This window comes from Myotis yumanensis, unplaced genomic scaffold (assembly GCF_028538775.1).
Source record: "Myotis yumanensis isolate MYYU_CA2020_CCGP unplaced genomic scaffold, mMyoYum1.0.hap1 SCAF_16, whole genome shotgun sequence".
In the NCBI taxonomy this organism is placed as follows: domain Eukaryota; kingdom Metazoa; phylum Chordata; class Mammalia; order Chiroptera; family Vespertilionidae; genus Myotis; species Myotis yumanensis.
This window is the reverse complement of record NW_027223767.1, coordinates 3,338,642-3,352,586: the sequence shown is the minus strand read 5'-3', so window position 1 is coordinate 3,352,586 and position 13,945 is coordinate 3,338,642. Positions and strand designations below refer to the sequence as shown.

At 50.4% G+C, this 13,945-nt stretch overlaps 1 pseudogene; it reads right to left on the bottom strand.

Annotated features, from left to right (window-relative positions):
• Positions 1-3,983: 3,983 nt before the first annotated feature.
• On the bottom strand, positions 3,984-4,790 carry LOC138994738 (TIP41-like protein pseudogene; annotated as a pseudogene).
• Between the last annotated feature and the right edge of the window lie 9,155 nt (positions 4,791-13,945).

The following is a 13,945-nucleotide window of genomic DNA, read 5'->3' as shown; positions in this document are numbered from 1 at the left end:
GTTGTCCCTACCACGCCGGGGCCGTTTCGACCTGACTGGGGTCGTCCCTACCTCACGGGGGCTGTTTCAACCTCACCGGGGTCGTCCCTACCACACCGGGGCCGTTTCGACCTGACTGGGGTCGTCCCTACCTCACGGGGGCTGTTTCAACCTCACCGGGGTTGTCCCTACCACACCGGGGCTGTTTCAACCTGACCGGGGTTGTCCCTACCACGCCGGGGCCGTTTCGACCTGACTGGGGTCGTCCCTACCTCACGGGGGCTGTTTCAACCTCACCGGGGTCGTCCCTACCTCACGGGGGCCGTTTCAACCTGACTGGGGTTGTCCCTACCACGCCGGGGCCGTTTCGACCTGACTGGGGTCGTCCCTACCTCACGGGGGCTGTTTCAACCTCACCGGGGTCGTCCCTACCTCACGGGGGCCGTTTCAACCTGACTGGGGTTGTCCCTACCACGCCGGGGCCGTTTCGACCTGACTGGGGTCGTCCCTACCTCACGGGGGCCGTTTCAACCTCACCGGGGTTGTCCCTACCACACCGGGGCTGTTTCGACCTGACTGGGGTCGTCCCTACCTCACGGGGGCTGTTTCAACCTCGCCGGGGTCGTCCCTACCACACCGGGGCCGTTTCGACCTGACCGGGGTCGTCCCTACCACACCGGGACCGTTTCAACCTCACCGGGGCCATCCCAGCCTTACCGGGGAAACAGGAAGTTTGGCCTTCTGTCCCATGCCGGCGGCTCCCCACTAGACAAAATCTCCAGGCGTTCCTGGTGGTTGCACATCCAGCGCTCCTGCCCTCCACCAAGTGCACAGACTGCCTGTCTGCTGTCCCGCAGCGCCCCACCAGAGACTGGGACCAGTGGGCATGTTTGTGCGCTTGCTGGTACAGCAGTTCCACAGTGCCGGCCGAGTCAAGCCCAGCCCTGGCCGGCCCCGGACCCGACTCTGCCCCCCGATTGCGTCCCTCCCAGATGCAAGGAGCTGAAATCTGCAGCCTGCTGGGATGGGCTCTGTACTTGGTGCTTCAGCACATCCTACTCAGTCTCTATGCGCTTCTTTCTATGCGAGGAGTTGAAATCTGCAGTTTGTTGGGTTGGGCTCTGTACTTGGTGTCACATCCTACTCAGTCTCAATGTTCTTTCTCTCCTTCCAGTTGTAGAGCTTCCACTGGGCCAAGTTTCCCATGGTTCTGTATGATAGGTGTTTGTCTGATATTTGGTAGTTTCGATGTTGTTGTGCGAGGTAGCACGCATAGGTCTCTTCCTTATGCCGCCATCCTGGTTCTCCTGGGTCTGCTTCTTGAGTGTGTCTCTCATGGCTGCGAGCAGTTGAAGTCTGCAATTTGTTGGGATAGGCTGCAAAAGCGCAGGTGGGTCTTTTTGTGCACCTGGCACAGCTTGGATGGGGATGTAAATTGATTAAGGCTGAGACTCAGGGAGTCGCCATGGCGGAGCAAATAGCACTGGCTGAGTCTCCGCGGCCCCTTGACTCTCTGCCAGGGCTTTGTGTCCCCCAGTGCCGGCGAGCAGCTGTGCAACAGAGTCTCCCTCGCTTTCTGATGGCTGCAAGGCCGTGCTGCCTCTCCCCGTCGGGTCCGGTGCTTCATGATCCCGCCTGAACCAGCTCAGTGGATTTGAAAGTTTGCAGAAGAAGGCGCTTCTACTTGTGGGTCTGGCACAGCCCAGATGGGAATGTAAATTTCGTAGGGCGGGATCACAGGGAGTCGCCGGGGCGGAGACTCAGTGGCCCCTTGCCTATCCAGGACACCAGGACTTTGCGTCCCCCAGTGCCGGCGAGCAGCCGAGCGCCAGAGCCTCCCTCGCTTTCTGACCGCTGGAAGGCCGTGCCGTCTCTCGCCTTGGGGCCTGGGGCCTCAGAGACCCACCCGAACCAGCTCAGTGGATTTGAGAGTTTGTAAAAGCACAGTCATTCCCTCCTGTGCCTCTGGCACAGCCCTGAGGGTAGGGCGGGGTCACAGGGAGTCACCAGCGTGGAGGAAATAGCGATGGCGGCGTCTCCGCGCCCCTCGCCTCTCCGGGACACCAGGACTTCTTGTCCCTCGGTGCCGGCGAGCAGCCGCGTATCAGAGCTTCCCTCGCTCTCCGACCACTGCAAGGCCGTGGCCGCCTCTCCCTGTGGGATCTGGGGCCTCAGAGACCCGCCCCGAGCAAGCCCAGAGGATTCGAGGGTTCGTAAAAAACCGAGAATCCATTTGCAGCCCGCGTGGCGTGTGACTGCGTACCTCTGGTTTTGGTGCCTCCGTAGCTCCCACTCAGTCTCACTGCGCTTCTTTCTTTTCCTCCAGTTGTAGATCTCCCACTGGGCCAACTTCCCCATGGTTCTGAGTGGCGGTTGTTTACTTCATAGTTGATAGTTTCAATGATGCTGTGAGAGAGCAGCACACACAGGTCCGCTCCCTACGCCGCCATCTTGGTTCTCTCCTCTGCTTGTTCCTTTATTATTTTTAGATTCCACATATAAGTGAAATCATATGGCATATGTCTTTCTCTGCCTGATTTATTTCACTCCGCAGAATAACCTCCAGGTTCATCAAAGTTACTACAGATGGCAAGATTTCATTCATTTTTTATGGTTGAGTCATATTCTATTGTATATACGCACCACGTCTTTATTCATTTATTGATGGAGACGGAGGTTGCTTTCATATCTTGGCTACTTATATATATAAAAGCCTAAGCGACCATTACGATCAGTTGACTGAACAACTGATCAACTGGTCGCTATGATATGCACTGACCACCAGGAGCAGACGCTCAATGCAGGAGCTGCCCCCCGGTGGTCAGTGTGCTCCCACAGCCAACCTCCCATGGTCCCTCCCCTCAGCCGGCCAGCCCCAATTGGCCCTGATTGGCCCAGATCGCTGGCCAGGCCGAGGGAACCGACCCATGCACGAATTTGTGCACCGGGCCTCTAGTTGTAAATAATGCTGCAATGGACATATGGATGCATGTCTTTTTGAGTTAATGTTTTGGGTTGCTTTGGATAAATACGAAGAAGAGGATTGCTGGCTCCTTCTTTGCCTCATTTATAGTTTTGGTTTTTTGTTTGTTTGTTAATCCTCACCTAAGGATATTTTTTCCATTGCTTTTCAGAGAGAGTAGAAGGGAGGGAGGGAGGAGGAAGAGGAGAGAGAGAAATCTCACGAGAGAGAGACACATCCACTGGTTTGGCTGCACATGGCCTGGCGGGAGTGGGGAGCAAACCCAAAACCCAAGTATGTACCCTTGACTGGGAATCAAACCCAAGACCCTTCGATGTGCAGGCTGAAGCTTTAACCACTGAGTAACTGGCCATGACTATAGCCTTGGTTTTGAAGTCTATTTTGTCTGGTGTAAGTATTGCTACCCCAGCTTTTTTGTTTGTTTGTTTCCATTTTCAAATTATACCTTTTTTATCCCTTTGCTTTTAGACTGTGTGTGTCTTTCAATCTGAGGTGAGTATCCTGTAGGCAGCATATGTAAGGGTCTTGTCTTATTATCCATTCAGTAACCCTGTGTCTTTTGTTTAAAGCATATACTCCATTTGCATTTAAATTGTTGATAGATATTTAGTTATTGCCATTTTATTATGCATACTAGAGGTCCCTTGGCCTGGCGCTCTCACAGTTCGGGAGCCCTCGGGGGATGTCAGATAGCCAGTTTTGCCCGATCCCCACAGTCCCTATCCAGACAGGAGGGAGCCTGATCCTGTACATTGAGCATCTGTCCCCTGGTGGTCATTGTGCATCATAGCGACTGGTCGACTGGTCGTTTGGTTGCTTAGGCTTTTATATATATATAATTTTCTTTTTCTTCTTTTTTATTTTGAGTGTAACCTGCCTGCAACAATCTTATATTTTTTTCCTTTAAGGCTACAGAAAATCTGCACATAGACAAGGCAACTAATTATGATAATAAAAACGCCCCCATCCACAAAGCCAAAGTCTCCATCACATTCCACGGTGAGTGTGTGGTACAGTCACACTATTCTACAGCTGCATTTTCTTGTGAGTCTGTGGGGTTATGATCAATTCTTTCTGGAAATATTAGCTTCTCTCAAACTGCCTTCTTGATCAGTAAATATTGTGATATTTCATGAGGTTCTGTGAAGAGGAAGGTGAAACATGTGTTAAATTAGCAGTTTTAGCTCTCCTACAATGTCCATTCTTGTAACGTGTAGGTCTTGTTGGCCTCATGGTAAAGCCTCGTGCCGTGGTAAAGCACTCCATCGATTCTCAGGAAGCCCGCAGCAGCTGAAGTAGCGGAAGGCATTACTTTAATTTGCACACTAAGGCTCGAAGCTCCATGATCATGAACTTCATCCTCAAACAGGAGAACTTCTTAAAAAAAACTTAATCTGTTCTCTGGCTTTCAATTTCTACCTATATGATCTGTTGTCGGTACAACTTTCAACATAAGTGATTTGCCAAGTAATGCTCTGTTCTCATTGGTTGTAAGGTCCGATCATGTGGTTTATTAACCTCCCTGAAGGGTCCTCCTCTTTCCTGCTTTCCTGCCACTCCTCCACACAGGTTTCTTTAAGCCTCTCTTGGCAGGTGGTTACACATCTGAATGCATCTGGAGCATTAAACTCAATCTCAGAGCCAGAACCACGCTGGATTCTTAAACCATGTTGTCTCCAAACATCATTTCAGGGAGAGATGGCTTATGCAGTACATCAGCTCACTTTTCCACGCCCGCTGACCACAGGATGTGGGTCTTGGCCATTGTCAGTTTCCAGGGCACAAAAGAGAGGTCCTGGTGGCTGCTCTGGAAGCCATGGGCCATCATGACTGAGGCAGGACCAACAGTATTTTCTTCTTAAAGAAGTCCCTTTAACATTTCTTGCAATATGGGTTGTTAGTGATGAATTCCTTTATTTGTGTGTGTGTGTGTGTGTGTGTGTGTGTGCAGCGGGGGGGAGGGGGGGCGGACGGTGTTTTTTGCCTGCAGAGCTCTTTACCTGTCTTTCAATTGTAAATGATAGCTTTGCTGGGTAATTTTGGTTGTCTTTGCTTTTCATCCCTTTGAATATTTCTTGCCAATCTCTTCTGGCCTGCAAAGTTTCTGTTGAGAAATCAGCTGACAGTCTTATGGGTGCTCCCTTGTGGGTAACTAACTGCTTTTCTCTTGCTGCTTTTAAGATTCTCTCCTTGTCTTTAAGGTTTAGCATTTTAATTTTAATGTGTCTTGGTGTGGGCCTCTTTCGGTTCCTCTTGTTTTGGACTCTGTCCTTAGACTTGTATGTCTATTTCCTTCACCAGATGAGAGAAGTTTTCCATCATTATTTCTTTTTTTTTTTTTTTTTTTTTTTTATAAGTAGCACAACTTCTTTTTTTTTTTTTTTTTTTTAAATATATTTTATTGATTTTTTACAGAGAGGAAGGGAGAGAGATAGAGAGTTAGAAACATCGATGAGAGAGAAACATCGATCAGCTGCCTCCTGCACATCCCCTACTGGGGATGTGCCCGCAACCCAGGTACATGCCCTTGACCGGAATTGAACCTAGGACCTTTCAGTCCGCAGGCCAACGCTCTATCCACTGAGCCAAACCGGTTTCGGCCATCATTATTTCTTCAAATAGATTTTCCATTCCTAGTTCTCTGCCTTCTCCTTCTGATTACTCCTCTGATGCAAATGTTGGTACATTTGAAGTTGTCCCAGAGGCCCCTTAAACTATCGTCCTTTCTTTTTCTTTTCATTTCTTTCTTTTTTTTTTTTTGTACTGATTGGGTGTTTTCTGCTACTTTATATTCCAAATTGCTGATTCAGTCATCTGCTTCATCTAATCTACTGTTGATTGCATCTAATGTATTTCTCATTTCAGTAATTGTATTCTTCATTTCTGACTAGTTCTTTGTGCTTCCTATCTCCATTTTTGTGTTTCCTATCCTTGAAGTTCTCACTAAGTTAATCTACTCTTCCCCTAAGTTCATTGAACAACCTTATAACCTGTGTTGTGAACTCTGCATCAGGTAGATTGCTTGTCTCCATTTTGTTTACTTATTTTTCTGGAGTTTCGTTGTGTTCTTTTATTTAGAACATGTTTCTGTGTCTCCTCATTTTGGCTGCCTCCCTGTGTTTGTTTCTATGTATTGAGTAGAGCTACTATCTCTCTCAGTCTTAGTATAGTGGCCTTATGTAGTAGGTGTCCTGTAGGGCCCAGTGGTTCTGACTCCCTGGTCACTTGAGCCTGGTGCTCCAGGTGTGTGCTGTCCAGTTGTAGCTGAGCCTGTATTTCTGTTGTCACATCAATGTGAGGGACTGACGCTCAAGCTGATTGGTTATGAGGACTGGATGTGACTACAGTGAAGCTGTTGTGCAGGAGCTGACTCTATGGATCAGGACTCACTTCAATGAGGTTCTGTGCTGGGAGTCTGCCCTTTGGGTGTGTCAGTTGTGGAGGGTGCTTCGGTGATGCTCTAGTGTGGTCTATAGCTGGCCACTGGGTATGTTGGTTCGGGGCCTTGGGAAGGGCACCGGTGCAGGCCAAGGTCAGCCCCTGCCTCTGTCCTAACTGGGGCCCCTAGGTATGAACTAGAAAGTGATCTGCAGATGGTTGCCACTTGGGCTGGGCTTAGAGGTGCCTGGGAGAGGCTAAGCTGCAATCTGAGGCCAACTGCCACTAGTACTGGGCTTGGGGATGTTTAGCAAATGGTACAGGGCATGTTGAGAGAAGCTGTTGCTTGTTTGGGGTTTGTGAGCCTTTGAGAGATTTTAGGAATGTCCACAGCATGAGCCAAAACAGGTGGTTTGTATAGAAAAGCCACTGGAAGTGGCTTGGGTGAGCCCAAAAGTTAGGTGAGGTGGGGGCATTTCAGGGACTCACCAGGCTGGGCAAACGTGATTAGCTAGGTTGATGGAGACTCAGATATGGCGTCTTCCTGCACGTGCAGACTGGGCACAGGGAGCGCTCAACAAAGGAAGACTAGTTTCTGCCAGCACTTCTGTCTGGGAGAAAGGCACCCCTCCAGCCCTTGCTCTGAAGCCAAGCAATTCACTTCCTCCTTGTATGTCTGTGGCACCTTTTGAGCTGCTGCCCAGTGCTGGAGCTCAGAGAGAGTATGTCTTATTAAGTCCATGCACGGACCCTTTAAGAGGAACACCTGGGACTCCAGAAGCCCTCTCTCTTACTCAGTCACCATCTCCATGGTTTTCACAGCCAGAAGTTATGTGGACATCTGCTCCTGGAACCCCAGACTGGGGAACCTGGTGTGGGGCTTGGGACCCCTTACTCTACAGAGGAAACCTCCAATGGTGAGACATTTCTCCTGATTTTTAACCAACATACGTAGGTGTGGAACTAGCCTGTTCTGAGTCTCCACCCCACCCATCAGTCTTGCTGTGGCTTCTTCTGTATATCCTTGGTTATAGGGCTTCTGTTCGGCTAGACTTCAGGCAGCTCTGAATGACAGTTTTTCTGTAGTTTAGTTGTAATTTTGATATGGTTGTGGAAGGAGGAGAGCACGGTGTTTACCTACGCTACCATTTTGACTGGAAGTCTCCAAGAGGTTCAATAATTTGATCACGATAGCTCAGCTTGGGGAAGGCAAGGCAAGAATTGGAACCCAACAGTCTGGCAGCAAAGCCTTCACTTCCAGCCACCACTCAATACTCAACCATCCACCACCTCCATGGGGAAGGAAGAGCATGCTGGAGGGAATAACACTATTTGATGCACTTGCTATGATTTCTTTCTTTTTATTTTTTTAAATATATTTTATTGATTTTTTACAGAGAGGAAGGGAGAGGGATAGAAAGTTAGAAACATCGATCGGCTGCCTCCTACACACCTCCCACTGGGGATGTGCCCGCAACCAAGGTACATGCCCTTGACCGGAATCGAACCTGGGACCCTTCCGTCCGCAGGCCGATGCTCTATCCGCTGAGCCAAACCGGTCAGGACCTTGCTATGATTTCTTATTTGAAAAATAAATGTTCCTTTCTGGTGAAGGTTAGAAATAAGTTCCTGCATCGAGGTCCTGGCTGATGTGGCTCCGTTAGCTGGGCGTCGTCTTGCGCACCAAAATGTTGATGGATTGATTCCTGGTCAGGGCACATGCCCGGTGTAGGCTCGATCCCCAGTAGGAGGCGTGCAGCTGGCACCTATCGATGTTCTGTTCTCACATCGATGGTTCTCTCTCTCTCCCTCTCCCTTCTTTTCTATCTGAGAAATCAATAAAAATATTTTTCAGTTCCTTTTCTTAACAGCAAACTAACCAAGGTCACAAGATCTATGTTCAGAACATCTGTGTTCAAAGGCAGGCCAAAAGCCTTTCTCAGAACCCCCCGCCAACCCCCTCAGATTCCATCCCATTGGCCAAGATGGTGTCACATCTCCCCACTCAACCAGTCACTGACAAGGGAACAGGGTGATCTGTCATGACTGGTCCCAGGGATGAGGGAGGGGCCCACCCTGAACAGAATTAGGGTTCTGTTAGCCCGGAATATTGGGGAGAGGGTGGAGGTGATCCGTGGTGCCTGCACAGCCATGCAGGTATTTTCCTCAAAAAGAAGGCATTCCTGGTGTGGAACGTGCCACCTTTCAGCATCTTCAGATCCCCAAGGGATGTGTCCTTTTGGGGTCCACAGAGCAGCCTCCCTGGAAGGGAGTAAGTACAAGCAGCAGGAACAGCAGCCGCGGCGGCAGCTCTCCTGCCAGGTGCGGCTGAACCTGCACAGGCAAGTCCCTTACGAGGCAGCCTGCGTCCTCCAGGCTGCACCTTGCCAGCCTGGAGCATGGATGCCAGGTCTGCACCTCAGGCCCTGGGTGCTCCTGCCCCTGCATCTCCTGCTGGGCCTGCTGGCCAGGCCACACCAAACACCACAGCTGGTGGAAGTGAGATGCCCCGATGGGAGATGGCTCTTTCCACAGGGATTCCTGGGCCCGAGCCAGCTGGGGCGATCTGGGGTGGCCTGCCCAGTCTGGCCCACACTGGCTGCATCCCGAGGGAGCTCCATTTCCCGGAAGCCATTGCTGACAAGTGCCCTTATTTGGGGATTACTTGCCCTTTTCCAGAAGAATTGAAAAGAAGCAGCACTTGCGGATGTGGGTGGGCCTTGGCGGCCAACCAGCATCTGTCTCTCTCACGCTCCTGTGCGAGTCCTCACTCCAAGTCCAGGAAAGGTGGAGGGAGAGCTGTGTGGGCAGACGTAGGAGTTGCTGCTGCAGCCTCTTTGCTGCTTCCATTGGCTCGGGCACCCCCATTGCATAGGCAGTGGTCAGTCCTCAGCCCCAACCAGCTCTGCCTCTCCGCGGTCCCCAGGCTGCTCCATCTCCCCTCCTGGAGGCGCCCTGCATTGACCTTCTGCTTCTACTCTCCTCAGACTCCTCTCTGGGCCTTTCTTTGCTCCTTCAGGTCCCTTCAAAGTCTTAGCTTAAGACTTTCCTCGGGTGGGGCAGCGGGTGGGAGCCTCGCCGTGGGCATTCCCTGACTCCACCGCAGAGCCGTGAGGCCGGGGCACCCAGCCGCTGCGAGACTTTCAAGAGCTTCTCCTGCCAGTCCCTTGGCGAAGGGCGGGGGCCTGGTCTGTGGGCCACGTGGGGTCACCAGATAAAACACCAGAACGTCCAGGAAAATTGGAATTTCAGGTAAACAATGGATAATTTTTAGCATAAGTACATCTGCTGCAATGTTGAGGGCATACAGTAACTAATTATTTGTTGTTTACCTGAAATCCACCCCTTACTGGCTGCCCTGCGTTGACTGCTTGCTTCTGCAGCCCCACCTGAACGACTTGGAAACCTGAGTTTCAAACCAGACAGGGCCCGAGGCCACCACTGGCGTCAGTTTGCGTCCCCTCCCGCCTTCGGTGGAAGATGGTTTTCTCCTGGGAGCCCTGGGCAGCTGGTGGGGTCTGCGCCGGCTGACGGCAGCTATGAGCACGTGAGTCTGCACAGCCCGGCTTCCCAGCGCCTCCTCCTCGGAAGGAGACATCCCACCACGCAACCACGGGTGCCCAGTGGCCTGCCTGGCCACGGTTAGAGCCAGTTTGGGTTTTTAACCCGAATTGTCCAGCCAATGCCATCGAAGGTGCACCCCCCATTCCTGAGAGAGTCGCCAGTCAGTTGAGTCTGTTCTGCCTCCCCCTCCACCTGCCTGATTCTTACTCACCTGCGGGGTCACCGTTAATAAGACTGCCTTTGAGAAGCAGCCCTTCGTTCCTTCCCCCCAGTGAAGTCGTGTCCCCCTGAAATAACCTCCCAATACAGCCTTCACTTTTCCTCCAGGGGCACTGTCAGATGTATAGCTCTCCAGCCATGGGCGACTTTTGGGCTAAAGTCTATCCCCCCCATAACCATCCCGTCCCCCCTCCCCCCACCCCAAGGGCAGGGACCTCTCCCTTTGGTCTGCCACTATGTCCTAGCACCACCTTTTCAGCATGAAATGGGGGCCTGGGGACTCGCTGGCAGGCACATGGGACAGTTGAGTCACCAAGGCAGTAAGTGGCCTGAGCAGTGGGGAAGGGGAGAGGACTGGCTGGCAGGTGACTGGATACACAGGAAGGGAAAGACCGCCCCCCTTTCTCCAGCCACCTTTGGTAAACACCTTTCTTCATGAAGGCATCGGGTGAATTTGTCTAAACAAGATTGTAGTACAATGCCAGGGATCTTTTTAATTAGCCTGAGCTTGCTTACTTATTTTATCTTTTAGATTTAATTGTTGATAGATAGATATTTATTGCCATTTTATTGTTCATATATATTTTTTTTCTTCTTCTTCTTACAGAAAACCCTTTAGCGTTTCATATAATACTGCTTTGTGGTGATGAACTCCTTCAGCTTTTTGTCTGGTGAGATCTTTATCTGTATTTTGATTCTAAATGAGAGCTTTGCTGGGTAATCTGGGTTATGTGCTTTTCATCACTGTAAATATTTTGTGCCAATCCCTTCTGGCCTGCAAAGTTTCTGTTGAGAAATTAGCTGACGGACTTATGGGCGCTTCCTTGTGGGTAATTGCTTTTCCCTTGCTGCTTTACGATTCTCTCTTTGCCTTTAACCCTCTGCATTTTAATTATGATGTGTCTTGGTGTGGGCCTCTTTTGGGTCCTCTTGTTTGAGACTCTGCACTTCCTGGACTTGTATGTTTACTTCCTTCACCAGGTTAGGGAAGTCTTTTGTCATTATTTTTTCACATAGATTTTCAGTCCCTCGCTCTCTGTCTTCTCCTTCTGGCACCTCCATGATGTGAATGTTGGCTTTAAGTTGTCCCAAAGGCTTCTTATACTATCCTCATTTTCTAGATTGCTTGTCTCTATTTTGTTTAGTTATTTTTTTTTTTGTTCCATTCTTTCATTTGGGATATATTTCTTTGTCTTCTCATTTTGGCAGCCTCCTGTGTTTGTTTCTGTGTATTAGGTTAGAGCTGCTAGATCTCTTAGTCTTAGTAGAGTGGCCTAGTGTCATAGGTGTCCTGTAGGGTCCCATGTACAGCCTCCCCACTCACCTGAGCTGGGCACTCCAGGTGGGCCTTCCAGGTGGGCTGTGTATACCCTCCTTTGTAGTTGAGACTTGATTGCTGTTGACATCTCAATGGGAGGGATTTACCTCCAGGCCTGTCAGCTGCAAGGACTGGCTATAACCACCAACCACTGATCTCTGGAGGAACAGCTGTGCAGGGGTCCACTCAACAGAGCAGGTCTTATTTCTGTGGGGCTCTGGTGCCCAGTGAGTCTGTCCCTTGAGTGTGTTACTTGTGGAGGTGGTTGGGTGATGGTACTTTGACATGATCTGAAGCTATCCACTGGGTGTGCTGGCTCTGGGACATCCCTGGAGATGTATACCAAGGTCAGCCACCACCTGTGTTCTCCCTGGGGTTACCCAGCATGAGCTACAAAAAAAAAAAAAAAAACACAGATAGATGGGTTGTTACTTGTGCTGGTCTTGGAGGTGCCTAGGTGAAGCCAAGATGTGAGCCAAGTCATGGGACCACTTAGTGAGAGGTATAGGATTGTTGAGACCAGATACTGCTTGTTTGAGAGATTTTAGGAAAATCTGAAGCAGGAGCCAAGAGAGGCTATTTGTATGAAAAAACTACTGGAAATACAGCTTGGGTGTGCCCACAGTTAGGTAGGGCAAGGTCACAGGGAATCACCAGGGCAGGGCAAGCATTGTGAGCCAGGTAGATGGAGACTCAGATATGGCCTCTGCCTGCTGGCTCTGTGGAGGAGAGCTCAACAAAGGAATAATGGCCCCTGCCAGCACTTCTGCCTGGGAGAAAGCTGCTCCCTGCAGCTCTTGCCCTAATGCTGGAGAATTCAGTTCCTCCTCTATGTCTCTGCTGCCTTTCAAGCTGCTGCCTCAGGGCTGGAGCTCAGAGTGAGTGGGTTCTGTCTGTAAGTCCATGCATTGGCCCTTAAGGAGGAACTGCCTGGGACTCCTGCAGCATCTGTCTTCCTCAGCCACAGTCTCCATTGGTTTTAGCAGCTAGAAGTTGTGGGGATTTCTCTTCCTGGGACTGGAACCCTGTGCTTGGGGCCTGGTGTAGGGCTGGGACCCCTTTTCCCCTCAGGGGAGGCCTCCACAGCCAAGATATCCCTCCCGATTTTTATCTGCCACATGCGGGTGTGGGACCAGCCCACTCCACATCTCTGCTCCTTCTATCAGTCTCCAGGTGGCCTCTTCTTTAATTCCCTAGTTATAGGACTTCCATTCAGTAGTTCTGAATGATGGTTGTTCTGTAGTTTAGTTGTAATTTTGATGTGCTTGTGGGAGGAAGCAAGCACTGTGCTTACCTATGCAGCCATTTTGACTGGAAGTTTGAGTTCTTTAATTTTGAAGGCTTAAAAATGTTTAGAATTCTATATTCTCCTCATAACATATCAGTGGTAATTTAACATAAAAATGGTGACTTTTCCCCAAAACAATCTTTGAGTAAAATCAACATGCCAGGACGGTGCATCACATTGTGAATATTTCTCTCTTCTCTGCGTCCAGTGGCTAGAGAGCAGTCCGGTTTCTGAGTAGGGGCGGCTGGGGGTTGAGAAAATGAAAGAAAGAGACAGACACAGATATGGAAGGAAAAAGCTGGGGCCGGGTGGGACCACTGTCCTCTGATGAAGAGACTGGGACAGGGACCCAGAGCCAATACAGTGTGTTTATTTTATACAGCAAAAAACAGGAAGTTTTACTAAAAGTCGAGACAAAGGAGATAATGTGCATTCTTGGGTGGGCCTGAGTCCTATTCATTCTTGGTGCTTGGCTGGATTTAAATAACAAAACCTATCCCCTGGCACCTGGGCTGAAGGTCAAGCTGACAACACCCCTGCCTTTTGGCAAAGCATGTTTCCAGGACCTGGCTTTGCCAACGCCACTGGATTCAGCTGATGATAATTAAAGAAATGCCCATGTGCCTTCCCAGGCGCTCTCTACATCACATCATCATAAAAACATGTCCCTGTGGCACTGAGAACCGCAAGCTGGGCCCTCAGGGGAGGGCCCGGCCCGGGAAGCACCGCAGGCAGCAGGCGGGCAGGGCACACTGCACACTGCGACTGAGAGGCTCTCTGTGGGGAATGTGGGAAGCCAGCGTTGGAGTCCAGGACCGCTTGCTGGCCTTTCAGTCCCCCCAGATCAGTCAGCTGGGAGCCCACAGATTTCACTGCCCGGGTCCTTAGGCCCAGTCTGCAGACAGTGGAAACCTGTGACCAGCAGGGGCTTCCCTTTCCCTCAGCGTGACCCACAGAGCATGTTATTAGGCCTTTGCATTTTTGCTGACCTGATAGGTGAGAAGTATCTGAATTTAGTTTTACTTCGCATTTTCTTATGAACAGGGCTAAATATGCTTTAAAATCCGATTTGTATTCCTTTTCCTGTGAATTGCCACAGCACAGGGTCTGCAGCTGCTGGGTCTCACTGCAAATGTCATGCAGCTCTTCTGTGCCAGGCGGTGTCCCAGGTGCTGGGGACAAGAGTGAGTAAGGCAGACTCAGCCTGGGCCCTATA